Source organism: Anomaloglossus baeobatrachus, chromosome 3 (assembly GCF_048569485.1).
Source record: "Anomaloglossus baeobatrachus isolate aAnoBae1 chromosome 3, aAnoBae1.hap1, whole genome shotgun sequence".
Classification (NCBI taxonomy): domain Eukaryota; kingdom Metazoa; phylum Chordata; class Amphibia; order Anura; family Aromobatidae; genus Anomaloglossus; species Anomaloglossus baeobatrachus.
The window spans coordinates 121454269-121477032 of NC_134355.1; the positions used below are offsets into that span (position 1 = coordinate 121454269).

General features: G+C 42.3%; 1 protein-coding gene across 4 annotated transcripts in view; it reads left to right on the top strand.

The window, feature by feature from the left end:
* SYNDIG1 (synapse differentiation inducing 1) overlaps positions 1-22764 on the top strand; it is a 462371-nt gene that overhangs the window by 139900 nt on the left and 299707 nt on the right. The window contains exon 2 of one of the 4 annotated variants that reach the window (XM_075339413.1): positions 3463-3573. The exons of the other annotated variants lie outside the window; for them this stretch is intronic. The gene's annotated coding sequence lies outside the window, so the exon portion shown is untranslated. The remainder of the gene's footprint in view (positions 1-3462; positions 3574-22764) is intronic. 4 annotated transcript variants of the gene reach the window in all.

Consider the following 22764-nt stretch of genomic DNA (forward strand, 5'->3'; position numbering starts at 1 on the left):
AGCTTTTTCTAAATACCTTCTGTTGTCCGTTCTCCCTTTGAACGGCGCTATCATTGTCCGCTCATCCCCATCACTTGAGCCCGGCTGCCCTGACCTCTGATGTCCAGTGATGTCATGTCAACTTCCGGAATTGGAAGTTGACCCGGCATCACCGAGATGGCCCTAGTCTCCCTGAGTGATTGGGCTGTGGGCGGAGTTTCATCGCACGTCACAGCCCAGCATCTCTCACGTTCTCTCCTTCACTGCAGAGCGCCAGAAGCACGAGGGACACTGGGCTGTGATGTGCAGTGAAACTCCGCCCACAGCCCAGTCACTCATTTAGACTGGGTCCCGCCTCGGTGATACCAGGTCAACCTCCAATTAGAAAATTGACGTGACATCACGGGACATCAGAGGTCACTGCAGCCTCGGTCACGTGATGGGGAATGGGCGGAGAGTGATATTGCTGCTCACAGGCAGAATGGACAATAGAAGGTATTTAGAAAAAACATTCTGTCACAGCTTTACATTGATGTGGCCACTATGCTTTGTAGTGGACCACCCCTTTAATGTTCAATTTTAATATGGCTTCGTCAACTATAGTGATAATAAGGAAGATGTTTATACATTACATGGTAATTTAAATAACAGGCATTATCTTATGCAGGGAGATATATTAAGAGTCCGTACCATGTGATATATTGAAAGGAGTCCAGGGTGCTATAGCTGAAAATGTGGCTACAAATGCACTGGTGAGCTATCAATAAAGGGGACCCAATATGCATCAGGTAAGAAGACAGTGAGTGGACATATCTACAAAGTAAGAATTGGGGAAGGTGTGAGAAATATGAAAATAATCTCACCGTAACGAGTACGACTCACTCAAAGATAAGTCCCTTTTCTAGTTGCAGAGAGAGAAAGTAAGGTGGACCTATTCTACCTTCTCAGCAAAATCGTACTGTATAAAATGCTGAAGCAGAGAACCAGACACAATCAGTCAAAGGACATCCTTTGTATAAAGGCTTTGTTTCATCATAATCACCCATTAGTCCATTATTCTGCTTAGGAGGAAACATCTTTGACACAAGCAATTGCTAAGTATTTGGACAATTCTGTCTTGGAGAACATTGTGGAAAAGGTCCCTGCAAAGTAAGGCTATGTGCGCATGCTACATCTTTGTGGTGACACAAAGATGCACGTTTTTGGTCCCAAAAAAAGCACTCTCTGCATGCATTTTTTTCATAAAAAAATGGAAGGAGGGTTACGTACAGTCAAAAGCTAGAAAGATAGCTGGATAGATAGATAGATAGTTAGATAGATAGATAGATAGATAGATAGATAGATAACCAATAGATAATAGATAGATAAGAAACACATATATAATGTCCCACTCCCCAGCGTTTTGTAATCTTGTATCCTTTAGTGCCTTTCATATGGCACTAATGGGTGTTTAGCATTGTACTTAGCCAAAAAATAAATAAATAATTAAAAAAAAATTAGGTCCCACCTATTTTTTGTAGTCAGGTAAAGTGAAGCAGACGGCTACAGCCTGTAGGCCACAGCTGGCAGCTTCATCTTGGCTGGTAATCCAAAACAGGGCACCCCACACTGTTATTTTAAATTAAATAAATTATTTAAAACAAAATATATGGGGTCCCCTCCAAATTGGATCACCAGCCAAGGTAGAGAGCTGTGGTCTGGTATTCTGAGACTAGGGAGGTCCACTGTTATTGGACCCTCCTCAGCCTCAAATTTGCAGGCTACAGCCGCTCCAGAAGTGGCTCATCTATTAGATGCGCCAATCCTGGCGCTTCGCTCCAGCTCATCCTGTTGCCTTGGTGCGGTGGCAAACGGGGTAATATATGGGGTTGACACCAGCTGTGTAATGTCACCTGGCATCAAGTCCTGGCATTAGTGATGTCGGCATCTCTCAGATACCCGACATTACTAACCCAGTCAATGATAAAAGAAATAGACAACAAATACATTTTTTATTTAAAAAAAAAAAAACACTCCCCAAAACAATCCGTCTTTCACCAATTAATTGAAAAGGAAAAACAAATCTGGGTCCGGTGTAATCCAATAAGGTGGTCCCATGACAATCAATACTCGCTGTCCCAGTCAATGAAGTACAGAATGTTCCCTATTGGCTGGTAGAGTACTGCAGTGACCTGAGCTAACATCATAAGGTCAGGTCAAGTCACCGCAGAGCATGACTAGCATTGACGTCATGAGGTTAGCTTGGTACATTACGTGCGGTGATGAAATCCACTGAAATCTTGACATCAGCGCTTGTCACTGAGTTCAATGACCACCACGTTGTCACGCGAAGCATCGCATGGGCCCATCACGTCACCGCTAGTCACAGTCTCAGGCCGCTCGCGAGACTTGAGGTGATATCGCTGTGGGCATGGAACTTAGTGACGAGCAGGAGTACAGGGGACTTCATCACTGCAGGTAATGAACTTAGCTAACCTCCTGATGTTGACGCTCATCATCCCTGCAGCTGCTGACACTGCTGTGCAAGCAGATGTTGACACACTGCTGGAAGAGCAGCTGCTGGGTTGGTGGTGGAGTGGGACATAGACTGCAGGGGCACTGATAGACGGAGGCCACATGGAGGTGCTTCCGTGTGGCTTCCAAGGATTTTACGGACCCATTATTATTATTATTATTATTTATTATTATAGCGCCATCAATTCCATGGCGCTTTACTTGTGAAAGGGGTTTACATAATAGGGACAAGTACAATAATCATAAGCAATACAAGGCACAGACTGGTACAGGAGGATAGAGGTCCCTGCCCGTGAGGGCTCACAGTCTAAATGGGATAGGTGAGGATACAGTAGGTGAGGGTAGAGCTGATTGTGCGGCGCTGCATCAGACTGAGGGTTACGGCAGGTTGGAGGCTTGTCGGAAGATGTGGGTCTTTAGGTTACTTTTGAAGTGTGTCAAGGTAGGCGAAAGTCTGATGTGTTGTGGCAGAGCATTCCAGAGTATGGAGGAGGCACAGGAGAAATCTTGGATGTGATGGTGGGAAGAGGAGATGAGAGGGGAGCAGAGAAGGAGATCTTGTGAGGATCGAAGGTTACGTGCAGGTAAGTACTGGGAGACTAGGTCAGAAATGTAGGGAGGAGACAGGTTGTGGATGGCTTTGTAGGTCATGGTTAGGGTTTTGAACTGGAGTCATTGGGCAATGGGAAGCCATTGTATCAAGGTCCACAATTGCGGAACAGAATAGGGCATGTTTCATAATAACTGAATGGACATATGAACGCCGATGTATTTTTTGTAGGAACTGATGGCACTCAAAAGTACTTCCGTGTGTCATCCAATCCTACACAAAACACATTGAAAAAATGTTCTTGTCAGTAGGTCCGCAAAAAAAAGGAACTGACCAAGACAAATGGAATGGTCATCTGAATGAGCCCTTAGTATTAGTTTCATTCTCATCCTCCTCATCAAAATTTCTTCTTAAAACAGTGGTGGAAAATTGGAGCTCCTCAATGAACGACAGATACAATATTTACAGGACTTGGATATCTCCTCACCTACCTTTGACTGTCAGTATATACCTCCATCTGTACACCATGGGTAAGTGCCTGACATGAAATACTATGTAGTTGACATTGAAGCTATATACCCTATGGTGTTTCTCCATGTACTTAATATTGAGTACTGACATTTATCTTGTTGTGATATTCAGAGATACAAGGAGTGGATGTGAGATGTTACCTGCTTGTCTTTTGGTGGGTGGGGCTGATACAATCTGACTTGCTACCTCATATTTTCAATCTATAATGGAAATTGACTACCTCATCATTTTTAGTTGTATGTATATTTTAAATAAAAATGTATTGTCTATTTATGAACGAGTCTCCGGTACGTGTTTTTTACTCAATGTATTTATTTGAGAATCTGGAGTAGATTCTATATTATATCAATCGATATTGGGATTCTAATTTAGATAATTATGATTATTCTAAGAAACTGTTTGTATCCCATGTTGTCTATGACCTACTTGACAGATGCAATATTTGTAGATTTACAGACACTTAGCACATCATTCACCAAACAGAGCTCATTAGCTGCACCTATTTCCTAAAAGTATGATATGAAGAATAGTATGTTTCCATATGACATCACATGTATACACCAACACATTGCTATCATGGCAAATTGATAAAAAAAACTCAAAGATGTTTTTAAGAACATTTAAGAAAATGTTTACCGTATATTTCCGATTATACGACGCACATTTCCTCCCAAAAATTTGGGAGGAAATTAAGGTGTGCATCTTATAATCTGAATTTAATATACCGGCTGCGGGTGCTGTGCTGGCTGCAGGAGCTGTGCTGGCTGTGGGGGCTTTGCAGTCTGCATGGAATAGGGCGATGCTGCAAGTGGTGCGGCGGATGTCCCAGATGCTCTGTCGGCAGGACGGGCTTCAAATAATGGTGCGTGGAGTCGACGCGTATGCAGATGGAGCTCTCGGCTCAAGATCTCATCTGCGCATACACCGCTTCAAGCCCATTGATCTCCCAGCAGTAGACTTAAGGAAAATGATGCTCAGAGGTGATGGTGCACAGATGAGGTCTTGACTTGTCATTGAGCCGATAACTCAATCTGCGCACATGCCGACTCCGGGTGCCATCTCTTTGAATCCCACACCGCCGACAGAGCATCTGGGACACCCGCTGCACCACCTGCAGCATTGCCCTACTCCAACATCGCCCCTGCCTCCTGTGACCCCACTCCACCACCTCTGCTGCCCTTCCCCCCTGCAAGACACCACCAGATTATAAGACGGATCCCCCCTTTTTTTACCTTATTTTTGTCGAAATTTGGGGTGCGTCTTATAAAATGAAAAATATGGTATATGGTTTTGTAGAATGGATAACTGTATATGGTGCTTAAAAGTTTGTTCCGCTGATTTATTTCTACTTAGAACATTACCACTGTTAAGTCAAATCTCGCTTTTTGTTTCTTTATTTCATTGGGCTCTATTTCTACATTCGTTATAATTACATTCACTGTTTATATATTCACAACAAAATGATCATCAGTCATGCAAATCATGCCTAATGTGCGTCTCCCGAGAGAGAACAAACTGGAAACAGAAGTTAATTTAAGGATGATACTGAGTTGCAAGGAAACCATTTGTCTCTACAGGTTAAGTGATGTTGTCAGCACAAGGAAATGTTCTAACAACCTTGTACCTTGTGAAGGTAAAGTAGTGATTTTCAATACTGTGATTTTGATAAATAGTATCTTTACATCCTTTTTATCCTTACACTTTCCAACTTGGAACCATTCTGTTGCCAAATAGCCATCTGTATTTAGGTTGGAGAACGCTGGTTTTGGACAGTTTGTATCAGCCATCTGTTAGCCTCTTCATTTCATTTTGGAGATGACCTTCTCTATATAAATGTGGCAAAACAGAAACATCTAACTGTAAAGATGATCTGCTCATATACTGTATATTATTTTAAAATTGCCCTTTATTATATTTTTAATTATCTAGAGGTTCATTGTTAAACAAATATGTATCATACCTGACCTTGAGAAAGACTCTACAAACTTTCAATATTAGTTTGAGTTAGTATTTCATCAGTAATATAAAAATTTAAATCATATGGTTCAGGGGTCTCAAACTGAAATGAGATCTGGGACTACTCAGTAAAATTATTTTAGTGTGTGGGCTGTATTATTAAACTTAGGCTGGGGCTACACAGTGACTTTGGCTGCGACAGAGGTCATGGGGCCAATGTTCGCTGTGTGTAGCTGCTACATTGCCCCATAGCTTGGCTATAATGAGTATGATGGCCCAAAGCCAGCCAGATAGTGTAGCTACTCTCCCACACATACAGCTAGTCTCCCTCCTGGCCCTGTTGCTTGTACATCCTCTCTGGTAGGTGCAGCACCATGAGTGGGGTTTAAGTACAGTACATCAATAATGCATGATCCAGTCTGCCCAAAAAAGCAAGTTTTTCACTCCTGATTCTGATTGTTGATTGACTACATCAACATACATTTTTGGGAACAAGATAGTAAATCTTTTAATATATCTTATTTACAAGTTTAAAAAGAAGGACTTTAAAAGGGCAACGACGGACTTTGGTCTTTATACCTGTTTTGGTGCAGGTACTGGCGGACACAGACAGAAATGGGCCCCTATGCAAAAAGTGTATATGGGGCCTTTACAGCCCAATAGCTCATCATAATGCACAATTCCACCTGCTTTGGAGATTATCATGGGCCCCCTTACCCCTTGGGTCCCTGTAGGTACTCCCTGAGTCCCTTTTGTATGTAGCTTTACTAATACTCTTGTTGTCAAAACATGGACTATTTTCTCCCTTTCCATGATGACACTACACTCATCCTCTCTTCTGTGAATACATCTGTATAGAAATGGAAATTGTTATGAAGCACCTGTGGTACCTAGTTTCATCAAAATCTTAAAGGGGTTCTTCAGAAAAAGAAAACAAATGTCATTATAACTCCTTAAATACCTTTAATTAGCAAATCAAATGATGTACATTTTGTTAATCACTAGAGTACATTAAAATAGCTGCTGTCTTGTTAAGCTGACCAAAATTTGGCCTAGAATATTATTAGGACCATGGACTGTGAACTTACAGTAGGAAGCTCTGTCCACTCCCTTTATGTGTAGGAAGATGTGCTCCCAGTAAATATTCTGACCTAATATTGGTGGTACCAGGAGAGCTGAGGTAAGACGAGGCATCTCACATTGCTGTTCACCTTGCCTTTCCAATTAAATTCTGGAAATACCAGGGGTTCTGAGGTAAGAAGAGGCTGCTCACACTGCTGTCCACTCTGTCCATCTTATCTAATTGTGGAGATATCAGAAGGACTGAGGTAAGAAGAGGCATCTAACATTGAGTATCACCTTGTCTTCTGAGCTAGTAATGGAGAAACCAGGGGTGCTGAGGTAAGAAGAGGCTGCTTACACTGCTGTCCACCCTGTATTTCTGATATAATACTGGAGATACCATTGGTTCTGAAGTAAGAAAAGGTTGCCCACACTACTGTCCACCTTGTCTTTCTGATCTGATACAAAAGATGCAAGGGTTCTGAGGTAAGAAGAGGCCACTCACACTATTGTCCAACCTGTCTACCTGATCTAATACTGGAGATATCAGGGATGCTGAAGTAAGAAGAAACCGCTCAAACTGCTGTTCACCCTATCTGATCTAATACTGGAGATAACTGTGGTGCTGAGGTAAGAAGATGTTGCTCACACTGCTATCCTCCTGGTATTTCTAACCTAATACTGGAGGCAGCAGGAGTTCTGAGGTAAGAAGAGGCTGCTCACACTGCTGTCCTCTTGGTATTTCTAACCTAATACTGGATATACCTGTGGTGCTGAGGTAAGAAGATGTTGCTCACACTGCTGTCCTCCATGTCTAGCTTATATAATTCTAGAACTACCAGGGATGCTGAGGTCAGAAGAGGTGCTCACACTGCTGTCTTCTCTATCTTCCTAACTGCTGAATACTTGAGTAGTATGATGCTCAACTGTGACCTGGAGATAACATATACCACATACTGTCACGCTATCCCCAGGTTACTACTTCCTACTGCACATGCTCACGGTCATCTGTACTATTAACGCTGTAGGACAAGTATCAGTGAGTATAAAGAGACAGTGAAAGTTTGTTGTTCTATATTGATTACCTCATTAGACTAAACAAGTGCTGCTAATTGAAGGTATTTAGGAATAGAAATTTATAGTGACTTTTTTTTCTTTTACGGGAGAGCCCCTTTAATAAAGTTAGTTTTGCTTGGCCTTTTTATTATGTTGAAAACCTACAGAGTTCAACCAACTAATTCATTATTTATACAATTGAAATGTAGAGAGGGGTTTGCTTTATTCCTAAGTGATTACTGTAGATAACAGATCATAGTACAAGGCAGGTCCCCATGTGTATTGTATGAACCCTTATAGGCTATCATTACAAATCCGCCATTCTTATCTTGTACTACTTTATACAAACACGTTAGAGTAGATTTCTATATCTATAACAACAAATATCTTATCAAAAGTCTCTGGAGCTACAAAAGGAATCAGTGTCTGGATGTTTACAATATAGCTTAGAGCTTAGCTAGTCTTTTGAGGTTCTGAAAGATTGTATTGTGCTGATCCTGAACCTGCAACTGTTAAAATTAATTCCTCGGATTGATTTTCTAAACAATTTTGCTGCACTGCAGGGTATTTAAGACCTTTAGTTACTTCCCAGATCATCCTGAGGCAGCGGTGAGTGCAGTTCATGGAAGAACTTCTCGTGCAGTCATTTTGCCATCTGGTTTATGATAACAAAAGAATTTTGCTTTATTTCATTTTAGTTTTAAAATTTTTTAATGTTCATTTGTTAATTCTTTACATTGTGACGTGAGAATTAAACATCTGTGGCACTAATTAATACCACAGAATGAAATGATGTAGCATGATTAATATATTTAAAGAGGTTGTCCACAACCTTGACATTGATGGCCAATTAATAGGATAAAGGGTGCTTTGCACGCTGCGACATCGCTAACGATATATCGTCGGGGTCACATTGTTAGTGACGGACGCACATTCGACGCCGTTAGCGACATTGCAGTGTGTGACACCAATGAGCGACGATCAACGCGCGCAAAAACGTGAAAAATCATTGCTCGTTGACACGTCGTTCATTTCTTTAATATCTTTGCTGCTGCAGGTACGATGTTGTTCGTCGTTCCTATGGCACCACACATCGCTATGTGTGACACCGCAGGAACGACGAACATCTCCTTACCTGCTGTCCACCGGAAAAGATGGAAGGAAGGAGGTGGGCGGGATATTCCATCCGCTCATCTCCGCCCCTCTGCTTCTATTGGACAGTTGCCATGTGACGCCGCATGAACCGCCCCCTTAGACAGGAGGCGGATCGCGGCTCACAGCGACGTCGTAGGGAAGGTAAGTCCGTGTGATGGGTGTAAGCGATGTTGTGGGCCACGGGCAGTGATTTGCCCGTGTCGCACAACCGACGGGGGCGGGTACGCTCGCTAGCGATATCGATATAGATATCGCAGCGTGCAAAGTAACTTTAAGACATCAATGTCTGATCATTGGGGTTCAACATGCAGCAATGCCACCGGGGGCAGCAGGCAGTCAGAAATGTTAAATTCCGGAGCTGCCCCATCTTCTAATAGTTATAAAGAAAATACCAAGATAAAAGGACCTCATTATACAGTGAAATTGCAATAACCCCACATAATAGTAAAAAACCTGAGAAAAAGGGGTCTATAATGCATAACAAGTTCAAGAAAAGTAACATGCCATACATAAATTCTTTTAAAGTGCTTTTATTAGAAAGGTGCATAACACAAAGCCAGAATCATGGCAAGTGAGATGAAAAAAAAATTGTTTTCAATAGTATATAGTTTACAAAGTACCAGATAAAAAAGGTTAGGAGGAAGGAAAAGAGATCCCACATGAGGAAGAGGCGTCCCTTAAAGAAACGGCATAGGGTCAATCCATATGTAGAGTGGACAAAAAATCCTAATAAACATCATTTTGGACCTAGAGGCCAGAAAAGAAGCTCCCTAAAAAGCAGGCAGGTCAAAAAACACAAAGGGACACTAAAAACACACGTCACCAATAGTATTACTAGAAAGGTAACCACCAACTCTCCACCTTTTATATGTCTTCTATTTTGACCTTCTCTAGTTTGTTATGCACCTTTCTAATAAAAGCAGTTGAAAAGAAATGTATGGCATGTTACTTTTCTTGAACCCGTTATGCATTATAGACCCTTTTTTCTCAGGTTTTTCCTATCTTCTGATAGTATCTGCGACCGGGTAATAGTACCTGTGGCCGGGTACTGCACATCCGCCTCCTATTGATTCAAATGGAAGGCAGATGTGCGGACCTGGACGCGTCTGCTATCAGAAGATGGAGCAGCTCCAGAACTGAGCATTTCTGGCCACCTGCTACCACCGCCGCCACCAAGAACAGTTCATTGGTTGGGGTGCCAGGTGTTAGACCCCGGCCGATCAGACATTGATGATCTAAGGATAGGCCATCAATGTAAAAGTAGTGGTCAACTGCTTTAATATAATAAAAAGTGTTATCGCGATATTTCCTTCCTTCCTCTTTCCCTCTATTCCTTCCTTCCTTCTATCCATCCTATCTTTTTTTTACCGTCCTCTTTCCTTCCTTGCTTCCTTAATTTTAAACTTCTTTCCTTTCTTTCTCACTCTTTCCTTTCTTAGTTATATCCCGCCTTTCTTTCTACCCTGATAAGAGACTTATGGACTTTTTACATGAAAAGATCCCGACCACTAAACAAGCAAGTCAGTGTTCATTTACTAGCCTGCTTTGAAAGGCCAACTGATATTCTACATGCCCAGAACAGTCGTTATTACGATTGGGCCGTGTGCCTAGAATATCCCATTTACTGGCATCACGTGATATCTATGTTTATGGCAGCACATCACCTCCTTACACAAAATATAGTGTTGCTGACAACTGTAATTTTTATTCCAGCATAAAAATCATTGCAGTTAACAAATGGGCACTTTGCTCTTTCATCGGAGGATTACCGGCCTGTTTAGATGGACTGAGAGTCAGAAATGAGTATTTTTTATAAGGGCTCATTCCCCAATCATTACCTCATCTAAACAGACATTAGGGAATTCTTCCAGAGACATGCCACCTTCCTATGCTAGGTATATATTTTTTCACAATATACTGTACATGACCATTTTCCCAACATATCTCAATTATTTTATATCTATTCATCGATGCTACAGCCCCCCTGATCTACATGTCAAAAACTCAATTACCAATTCCATTATATGGATGTATTTCATTTGTCTACATATTGGTAATAATTGGTTATTGGCCTAGTTTCATACATTTGTTTTATAATGGCACATTTTCCTAGTACACACCTCAGCAAAGTAACTACACCCTCTAGGAAAACCTTTATACAGTTGGGAGAGGTAGACAATAGCACTTGCTCAGAGTTTTCCTTTTTGCTTTGCATAAAGGGTCTTTAAGTCCTTTATTTTAGAGTATTATGAAATACCCTAAAGCAAGAGTGGACAATTAATTTTCCCAATGGGCCACATGAGAAATCATGACTGTTACGGTTGGTTGAACCAACAGGCCAAACTTCATCCAGGTTACTTTTATTATTGTTTTATATATAGATATGGAAATACAGCACTCCTAGGTTTTTGGGTGCTCACAGAGCGTCCAAGTCCGTAGTAATGCAATAAAAGATAGATTTGGCACTCCAGTATGTGAATTAAAGTGGAATTTATTGAAATCGCACAATCCAATATGGGGTAAAGCAATGTGATGTTTCAGTCTACGTGGCCTTTATCATGTAGACTGAAATGTCACATTTAGTGATGGGCGATCCTGACCTGTAAAGATCGGGGATTGTACTGATCACATAGTGATCATGTACACGAGCCCGATCCTGAGCTTTCCTGCAAACCTCGTGTTACAGATCGTGTACAGATCAGGTCCAGGGACTGTAAAAAAACCCCACATTATTAAAAAACATGATGATCATACTTACAGGTCCCGCGACGCGTCCTGCAGACTCTGTCTCCCGGCCACTTCTGCTTCCGCGTCCGATCATTGCTGTGCCGCCGGTAACTCACACTGTTATGCATTATATTGGACTAAGTCATTGCAATAAATTCCACTGTAATTCATATACTGTAGTCCTTGATTTCTCTTTTACTACATTATAGTTTTATATTACATTTTATCAATTAATATTGAGCATATTTAAATATGCTTACTTGCAACAAATGTTATTACATGTTACAATAGGGTTTATTACAGCATATATTCTTATCAGTAACAGCTACTCAAGACCATAAAATTTTTTGCTAAGTTTATAAATAAAATATAAATTATACTGCTCCCTTTAATCAGCCATTGTAACTTGGCCAACAGCTCCCAACATAATATTATGCCCCCACAGTCTCCCCACACAATAAAATGTCCACAAACAGCCCCCCACAGAGTATTATGTCCTTGCACAGTTCCTAAAACATTATGATGGTCTCACAAAATTCCCTACAGTATGGATCCCTACAAAGCCCCCATGCAGTATGATGTATCCACAAAGACTCTGGTGCAGTATGTTATCTCCACAAAGCCCTTCACAGATTATGATGTCCCCACATAGCCCACCATGCAGTTTATGCCCTGACAGCCTAGGTTTCATTATCCTAAAGTGGTAGTCTAAGGGGTACTTCTCACATAGTGAGATCGCTAGCGAGATCACCGCTGAGTCACAGTTTTTGTGACGCACCAGTGACCTCATCAGCGATCTCGCTGTGTGTGACACTAAGCAGCGACTGTGTTTGACAGCGAGAGAGCAACGATCTGAATGTGCAGGGAGCAGGGAGCCGGTGTCTGGAAGCTGCGGATGCTGGTAACCATGGTACAGATAAGCAAATGAAGCGCTTTGCTTGGTTACCTGATATTTACCTTGGTTACTAGCGTACGCCGCTCTCAGGCTGCCAGTGCTGTCTCCCTGCACACATAGCCAGAGAACACATCGGGTAACTAAGCGAAGTGCTTAGTAACCCGATGTGTACCCTGGCTACGAGTGCAGGGAGCCAGCGCTAAGCGGTGTGCTCTGGTAACCAGGGTAAATATCGGGTAACCAAGCAAAGCATTTTGCTTAGTTACCCGATATTTACCTGGGTTACCAAGCGCAGCATCGTTTCCACGAGTCGCTGCTGGCTGGTGTCTGGTCACTGGTCGCTGGTGAGATCTGCCTGATTGACAGCTCACCAGCGACCATGTAGCGACGCACCAGCGATCCTGACCAGGTCAGATCGCTGCTGGGATCGCTGGAGCGTCGCTTAAGTTATGCTTCTGTTAGACAGGTCAATAATTGTGCAATTGTGGACTGAGTATTCATAGTAATACTTGTTCCCAATACAAAGCCACCTAAAAATGTCAACAATCACAAGTAAAATGCTTGTTTGTCAAGTAAAATGACTTTGAGGCGGCCTAAATATTATTGTTTGAAACAGCACAGTACACCCTGTGGGCGTACTAACATGCTAAGAGGGCGGCTAGTCGGAGGATATAATGCCCTTGGGACTAGCCCCCGCGCTCATTAGCATAAGCTAAAACATCTTTAGAAATACTTTTTCTAAAGATCTCTTTATCTATGCTAGTATATACAGGGACAGTTCAGCAGGGATTAGCAATATGTACACAGAACTGCTCGTGGTACTGGGTGCATACTGCACCTGACAGGTTCACTGTTCGCAGGTGACATGTCTGGAGCCAGCATTAGTGCAGGATATGCCATCAGTATTTAATTAATTTGAGAGGGGGTCCATCGTAGCCCTTATCAAGTACTAGAATAGGCAACAATGCTTAGTGGTACCAAAAAATAAAGCAGCTGAACAATTTCCTAATATTTCTTAATGGGTTGTTCTGGAGACATAGTTGTCAGCCAAATAAGAGTTCAGCCTTAACACCTTATTACATAGACCCTGACATGAAAACTGCAAAATAAGTCCTGTAACAGAGCACTGTCAATGAGAGGCTGGCATCTCTTGAAGAAGCTTTCATGGTTTTGCTCAAGCCACTCCATTTAGAAGGTTTCAGTGGATCCTTGGACCTCACCCTTTAAACCCATTAGAGGTATCTGGACTGGCTCGCTGGGGCAGTTAGGTGGCAGAGAATAATCAGTATGCTAGGTCAGGGTCACTACTTCAAAGACAGGTACAAAATCAAGAGGCATTTGGATAGTTAAAACACAAACCGAGATCAAGGACTGAAAAAAAACAGGTTACGTTAGAGCAGAGAAGAAGGTGTGAACAAGAGAAAGTATAACCTATGACTGGCGGACAAAGCCTGACATTTTGGGATTAGAATAGTGAGCTCCATACATGGAGTAATTAAAAATACATTACTGTTGCCCGCCAGCATCCGCAGGTTTAGTGTGGCGCCACCTAGCGACAAAGACAGGTGTTCAGATACGAATCTTATAAGTCCAAACTGTGGATACCGATGCAGTTGATAAAGTTCCCGGTGAGACAATGTTTATTGCATCATGATCAGTGTTTTTAATAGGCTAATATACTCTGGAGACTTTGGGTATTTAAATATTTATTGCATCCTACATTTTAATTAAACTTTATGCTTAAGCTAAGTTCCTCCTGGAACCAGGCAGATAATTTAATAGGATTGCTACTAATACAATAAAAATGTTTATTCGTTCACATTGATTTATTTCTCCTGTTCAGATCCTATAATTCCAGTGTCACTAATTTATTACAATCTACTTTCCCATCTTTAAATATTAATTCTCTGGCAGTTATTAAATTGTTTTCATGTTCATTCACGTTGATTAATATTAATTCGTTTTAATTCATGAATATTCACGCTTGCCATACTAAGGGGCTATCCAGAGCTGTCAACTCTCTCTTAATCCATTGTTTTTTTTATTTTACCTATTTATTTTAATAATGGAAAGCTATTGTATTATTTGTTTGCTGATTGAATAAAGGAGATACAGTATCTACCTCCTTTACATCCCTGTAACGTCAATGACTCAAACAAGAGAATGACCTCCTAATCATTATTATGGGTTTTAGTATATATCATATTTTTTGGATTATAAGACGCAATTTTCCTCCCTAAAATGTGTGAAGAAAAAAAGGGTGCACCTTGTAATCTGAATGTAGCTTACTGGGGGAGGTGGAGATACTGCGGGTCGCGGGCGCTGTGCTGCAGGCTGTGCTGAGGACAGTGAGCCAGGGCCACTATTCTGAAAATATCAGTGCAGACTTCAAATAAAGGCGCCCAGAGTCGGCGCATGCGCAGATGGAGCTCCCAGCTCATGATCTCATCTGCATATACGCCGCCTCCGGCTCATTGATCTCCCTGCAGCAGACTTAAGGAAAATGGCACCTGAAGGTGGCGCATGTGCAGATGAGATCTCGGCTTGTCATTGAGGTGAGAGCTCCATCTGCACACGCGCCGACTCCAAGCGCCATTTCTTTGAAGTCTGCACTTCTGTCAGTTTCTGGATGCTCCTCCTGCCTCAGTGTCCGCAGCGAGTATCTGGGACACCCGCTGAACCGAGTCAGCATTGCGCTTCTGCAGCACCACCCCCGCCTTCTGTGACCCCGCTACACCACCACTGCCAAATCCCTTCCGGTAATACATCACCAGATTATAAGACGGACCCCAGATTTTTTTTTTACCTTTCTTTATTTTTCTACATTTGGAGTGCGTCTTATAATCTGGCGCGTCTTATGAAACAAAAAGTACGGTAAGTTATCCTTTATTGATGAGATGGAGGATAACATATTAAGTGCTGGGCCTCTGACAGAGGGACCCTTGTCAAGGTTGTCGATGGCCTCATTCACACTTAGTTTTTCACACTCATGTGCTATCAATTTTTTTCATGGATAACACTCATACCTATGACAGTCTGTGGGGCTGTTCACATGTCCAATTTTTTATCCTCTTGCAAAATCACAGAGAGCTGTCCAATATTGATCCAAGTTTTGGATCAAAATCAGAAATTCGAATCTATAGATCCGTGAAAAAATCAGGCACCATTTGGATGCAATCTGTGTGCTTTCAATTTTTCACTGATTGATAGACAGGAGAAGGTGGAGAAACCTTTTTTATGTTATCAGTGAAACAAAAATTGATGAAACTGTGACCAAACTCTGATGAAACTGATGAAAATCACTGATGAAACTCAGTTCATTTTTCTTGTACATGAAAAAACTGATGTGTGAATAAAGCCTAAAGGCCACTTTACACGCAGAGATAAATCTTTGGCAGATCTGTGGTTGCAGTGAAATCATGGACATATTGTTCCATTTGTACACAGCCACAAACCTGGCACTGATTGTCCACAATTTCACTGCAACCACAGATCTACCACAGATCTACCACAGATCTACCACAGATCTACCACAGATCTACCACAGATCTACCACAGATCTACCACAGATCTACCACAGATCTACCACAGATCTACCACAGATCTACCACAGATCTACCACAGATCTACCACAGATCTGCCACAGATTTATCTCTGTGTGTAAAGTGGCCTTAAGTGTGGCCGAGGTTGAGCATGCATGATTAGGCATATTTGATTTCAACATGCCCGATTTACTTTTCTGAAAAGATAAGAATCCACCATATGTTTTTAGCAAAGCGTTTTTCTTTTCAATAAGAAAAGTAAGGAATATCAGTTGATGAACAAGTTCTTGACTGACACCTAATGAAAGTATATTGCCAGGATTACATTTGAAATTAGCAACAAATTAACGCTGTAGTAAATTGTAATTTTTTCAGCTAATGCAGGTTGTAAACATATAGAATTATTATAATATGCAAATAGCTAAATTAATAGGTTGTTAAAGTTTTTAATTTCCATTCAGTTAAAACATCTCACAAAAAGAGGCTTAATCATCAGAGAAACAGTCTTGGAGGAAAGTACAAACAAGGTTGACTGGTTTCAAAGTAAAACTTCTTACTCGTAACCTAAGGTACCTTTCTCTAAGGCTATGTGCGAACTAGGCATTTTTTTCACGCTGCGTTTTTACCGCGGGTGCGTTTTTTGTGCGTTTTTATCGCGTTTTTGGCTGCGTTTTTGTGCACTGCATTCAATGAGTGAAAAACGCTGTGAAAAATGCAAAAATAATTGACATGCTGCGTTTTTGTGGTCACCACAAAAACGCAGCTACAAAAAAATGCTGTGTGCGGACAGCACTTCTGAAAACCAATAGAAGACATTGCTCGGGAAGCAATGTCACAGTGTTTTCTGCACAAAAACGCTGTAAAAGATGCCACAAAAAATGCAGCAAAAACGACTAGTGCGCACAGGGCCTTACCGTGTTCAAGTTATTCACTAAGTCTCTCCTCAATGCACTTGTCCTGCCTCAGTCTTGGGACTTGATATGGTGACCTAATGCTGTGTGGTTGGTTTCCTTCTCTGCTGAGCCACAGCCTAGTTGGCCTCTGTCCAGCTGCTGACAGTTCTCCTACCTTTTGCTATTCATCCCTTGGTTTGCGTTTAGTTAGGTGTTTATCACTTTTCTATTTTGTCTCTGTAATCTCACGTGCCGGGTAGAGCTATTTATACCTTGCACCTGCCTTCTTTACTGGCTGTATTTTTAGGTGAATTATAGCTAAGGAGTTTCAGCCTCGCAACTAAGGGATTTTGCCTACTAGGCAGAGACTAGTTGTGTTCTTCTGCATGTTTGCTCCTTTACCTTCCACAACACCTTACCTCTGTTCTAAAATGAGTTGGTAGATAAGGCAGTATAAGTGGTCGAGAGGAGCGCTGGGGCAAGAAAAAAAAAATCATGCGTTAAGGATTAAATAAACAAACCTTTTTTATTGTCCCTGTAGCTGGCCACAATGCGTTTCGATAGGCAAAGCTTTCTTCATCAGGTGGTGCTGTGACACACTTCTGGTTTAGTCCGGTTACATGACACCACCCAAAAGTACTGCCGGAGCAGTGGCAATGGAGGCCAGCAAAGCTCGGATCCCTCCAGCACTTATTTTCTATCATACAAGTTTAAACTTGGATTGTGCAGGGGTGCACAACCCCAATAGGTGAGCAGCCATTTGTCCTATTTTTGTTAATTTCCCCCACCACTAGGTACTTTTACAGCGCATTCCCTATATATTTTTCTTCCTAAATTGAGTTGGTGGCAGGTTTCCCTTGTTTTCATTTATTATTCTCCTTTTTACCTTTCTGTGCATGTGCTTTAAATTTCCTCACTTTGGGCCCCTGTCTACCTCTGCACACTTTCCCTCTTTTGGATAGTTGTGCAAAGCATCCTCCCCTCTGGTTCCTTAGGAGGTAAGAAAAACTGCTCAATGGCCTTCCAGGTGGCCAGGTCCGAATTGCTGTTTTTAGGAATTGTATTCTAATATGTACAGTGACCAATAGGGTATGAGAGCTATGTTGTAAACTTTATTTCTCCCTTTACCCATGTTTAACCCCTTCACGACCAGCCGATTTTTCGCTTTCCGTTTTTTTTTTTCGCCATTCTTTTCTGAGAGACGTAACTTTTTTATTTTTCAGTCAATATGGTCATGTCAGGGCTCATTTTTTGCGGAACGAGCTGTACTTTTAAATGAAACCATAAGTTTTACCATATAGTGTACTGGAAAACAGCAAAAAAATTCCAAATGCAGAAAAATTGCAAAAAAAGTGCAATAGCACTATTGTTTTTGAGATATTTTATTCACTGTGTTCACTATATGGTAAAACTGATGTGTGGGTGTGATGCCTCAGGTCAGTGCGAGTTCGTAGACACCAAACATGTATAGGTTTACTTTTATATAAGGGGTTGAAAAAAATCGGAAGTTTGTCCGAAAAAAGTGGCGCACGTTTTACGCCATATTCCGTGACCCGTAGCTTTCTCATTTTTTGGGATCTATGGCTCAGTCATGGCTTATTTTTTGTGTCTCGAGCTGACGTTTTTAACGGTACCATTTTTGCGCAGATGCTACGTTTTGATCTCCTCTTATTGCATTTTGCGCAAAAGTTGTGGCAACAAAAAAACGTTATTTTGGCGTTTGGATTTTTTTTGCCGCTACGCCGTATACTGATTAGAATAATTGATTTTTTATTTTGATAGATCGGGCGTTTCTGAACGCGGTGATGCCAAATGTGTGTATATTTTTTATTTTTTTAACCCTTTCATTTTCAATGGGGCCAATGGGGGGTGATTTGAACTTTTAGGTTTTTTTGTTTTTTTTTAATTTTTTAACACTTTTTTTAACTTTTTTTTTATTTTACTAGTCCCCCTAGGGGGCTATTGCGATCAGCAATCCGATCGCTCTGCACTATCTGCTGATCACAGCTACACAGCAGATACGCTCACTTTCTTTTTCACTGGGCCACGGGCACAGTGAAAGTGAAAGCAAATCATGTGTAGTACAGGAATCATCACATGACCCTGTGCTACCATGACAACTACCGGAAGTCACGTGATCGCGTCACGTGACTTCCGGTATTAGGCGGTAAGTAAAAGTTTACCGCGATCGTGCTTATAATGGCGCTGTCACATATTGACAGCGCCATTTAAGGGGTTAAAGGGCATGAGCAGATAACGATTCTGCTCGTGCCTAGCAGGCACACATCTCAGCTGTGAAAATCAGCTGAGATGTGCGCTGATCGCGGCATGCTGCTGCCGGCAGACCGCGGGTAGTAACGTTATGACTGCTAGGACGTAATTTTACTGCCCGCGGTTGTTAAGGGGTTAAGTTAGGTATGTGCATACAGGGGGGCATTGAGGGGAGGAGGCATACTGGGCCCATGGCCTCTACTCCCTTTTGAATCCCAGGGTCTACAGCAGGAGCTACACTGATAATAGCATTAAAACAATTTAAAAAATAAAAAATACACGTATTTGATATAACTGCATTCATTAAAAACTTGATCTATCAAGATATAAAGTAAATTAATCAGATCGGTAAAAGGCGTAATGAGAAAAAAAAATAAAAGTGCCAGAATTATGTGTTTTTGGCTGCCACAGCATTGCAATAAAATGCAATAAGAAATGCGATCAAAACATCATATCTGCCCCAAAACTGTATCAGTAAAAACTTCAGCTCATGGCACAAAAAATAAGTCCTCACATAGCCCCATTATCTGGAAATATGAAAACTTGACAGGTAAAAGCTAGTGATGAGCGAGTACGCTTGTCACTACTTGGTACTCGCACGAGTATCACTGTACTCGGGCTACTCGGCGGGTACAGAGTAATTTTGCGATACTCGTGCTGTACTCGTGGTCTTCGTCCCTGCATGTTGGCGCTCTTTTAGAGCCAGCCCTCATGCAGGAATTGTCTGGCAGACCACTGCAATGCCACAGCCCTGTTAGTTGTGGAATTGCAGTGATTGGCCGGCCCGCACAGCCTTTATACCGGCGGGCGCGCTGTGCTCTGCACACAGCCATCTCGTATTCCCTGCTTTCCTCGCCCACAGGCGCCTATGATTGGTTGCAGTGAGACACGCCCCCACGCTGAGTGACAGGTGTCTCACTGCACCCAATCACAGCAGCCGGTGGGTGTGTGTATACTGTGCAGTGAAATAAATAATTAATTAATTAAAAAAACCGGCGTGCGGTCCCCCCAATTTTAATACCAGCCAGATAAAGCCATACGGCTGAAGGCTGGTATTCTCAGGATGGGGAGCCCCACGTTATGGGGAGCCCCCCAGCCTAACAATATCAGTCAGCAGCCGCCCAGAATTGCCGCATACATTAGATGCGACAGTTCTGGGACTGTACCCGGCTCTTCCCGATTTGCCCTGATGCGTTGGCAAATCAGGGTAATAAGGAGTTATTGGCAGCCCATAGCTGCCAATAAGTCCTAGATTATTCATGTCAGGCGTCTCCCTGAGAAACCTTCCATGATTAATCTGTAAATTACAGTAAATAAACACACACACACCTGAAAAAATCATTTATTAGAAATAAAAAACACAAACCAATTCCCTCGTAACCAATTTAATAAGCCCCAAAAAGCCCTCCATGTCCGGCGTAATCCACGGACCTCCAGCGTCGCTTCCAGCTCTGCTGCATGCAGGTGACAGGAGCTGCAGAATACACAGCCGCTCCTGTCAACTTCACACAGCAACTGAGGTGAGTAGCGCGATCAGCTGCTGTCAGTCAGGTAACTCACGGCCACCTCTGGATCCAGCGGTGGCCGCGGATAAGCTTAGTGACAGCTCAGCTGATCACGCTACTCACCTCAGTTGCTGCGTGGAGGTGACAGGAGCGGCGGTGTCTGCTGCAGCTCCTGTCACCTCCATGCAGCAGAGCTGGAAGCGACGCTGGAGGTCCGTGGATTACGCCGGACATGGAGGGCTTTTTGGGGCTTATTAAATTGGTTACGAGGGAATTGGTTTGTGTTTTTTATTTCTAATAAAGGATTTTTTCAGTTGTGTGTGTTTATTTACTGTAATTTACAGATTAATCATGGAAGGTTTCTTGGGGAGACGCCTGACATGATTAATCTAGGACTTATAGGCAGCTATGGGCTGCCAATAACTCCTTATTACCCCGATTTGCCAACGCACCAGGGCAAATCGGGAAGAGCCGGGTACAGTCCCAGAACTGTCGCATCTAATGTATGCGGCAATTCTGGGCGGCTGCTGACTGATATTGTTAGGCTGGGGGGCTCCCCATAACGTGGAGCTCCCCATCCTGAGAATACCAGCCTTCAGCCATATGGCTTTATCTGACTGGTATTAAAATTGGGGGGACCGCACGCCGTTTTTTTTAATTATTTAATTATTTATTTCACTGCACAGTATACACACGCCCACCGGCTGCTGTGATTGGGTACAGTGAGACACCTGTCACTCAGCGTGGGGGCGTGTCTCACTGCAACCAATCATAGGCGCCGAAAAGCAGGGAATACGAGATTGTTTAATGAGCGGCCGGCTTTTTCAAAAGAGGAAAAGCCGCCGGAGTTTAGTGAACAGCTGTGCAGCGCCGCGGCAGTGATCGGGGAACGATAAGTATGAGAGAGGGGGAAGACTGACCGACAGACTGTGAGAGGGGGACAGACAAGACAGAGAAAGACCAACAGACAGACAAAGAGACCGACCGACGGACTGAGGGAGATAGAATGAAAAAAAAAAAATGACCGACATCGCTAGTAAAAAGCACAAAACGTGCGTTTTGGACATCGGAGTGCCACACAATGTTTTCACGTAAAATCTTTCATGTACTCTCAAAAAGTAACATACACCAGCTCTATCTCACTATTGGGTATGTGCCCTTAACATTTCCGCCATGAAAATTCATTTTGGTGTCATTTTGGAAGGTTTTCTGGTGAGTCCGTAAAAATGGAGTAAAACTCGGACAAAATTGTTCACAGCTGTGACTTTTGAGTGATAAATGCTTCAAGGGGTCTTCCCCATGCTGTTGCCATGTCATTTGAGCACTCTTCTAAGACTTTTGTGACATTTTTAGGGTTTCTACATGCTGCCGGGGGTCATTTCATAAAAATACTCGGGTCTCCCATAGGATAACATTGGGCTCGGTGCTCGGGCCGAGTACACGAGTATCTTGGGATGCTCGGCCCGAGCCTCGAGCACCCGAGCTTTTTGGTACTCGCTCATCACTAGTAAAAGCAATTTATTTTTTTTTACAAATTTCACCTCTCAAAAAAATTGGCATATTTGGTTTCTGCAATCTCATACTGACTTGGATAATCATCTTATGAGAGCAGTTTTACCATATAGTTAACATGACAAATAAAAATCAAAAAAAACATTGTGGAATTGCCTTTTTTTTTTTGCTATTTCAACACACTTGGAGTTTGTTCCAGTACACTGTGCGGTAAAATTAATGGTTTCTTTCAAAAGTTCAACTCACCCTACAAAAAATAAACCCTCATACCACTATGTAGAAGGCAAAATAAAGAATAATATAGGAAAAAAACGCAAAAAAAAGAGTAAACTGACCTGGGTAGAAAGGGTTAAAAATCCTTTTATTAGCCTTATAAAAGCAGCACAAGAGCTCCCTGCGGGCTTCATTCTTCAGATGTCCATGATGGGTTTACTAAAGGTCCAGTCACACTAAGCAACTTACCAGCGATCCCAACAACGATAGGGATCGCTGGTAAGTTGCTAGGAGGTTGCTGGTGAGATGTCACACTGCGACGCTCCAGCGATCCCACCAGCAACCTGACCTGGCAGGGATCGCTGGAGCGTCGCTACACGAGTTGCTGGTGAGCTCACCAGCA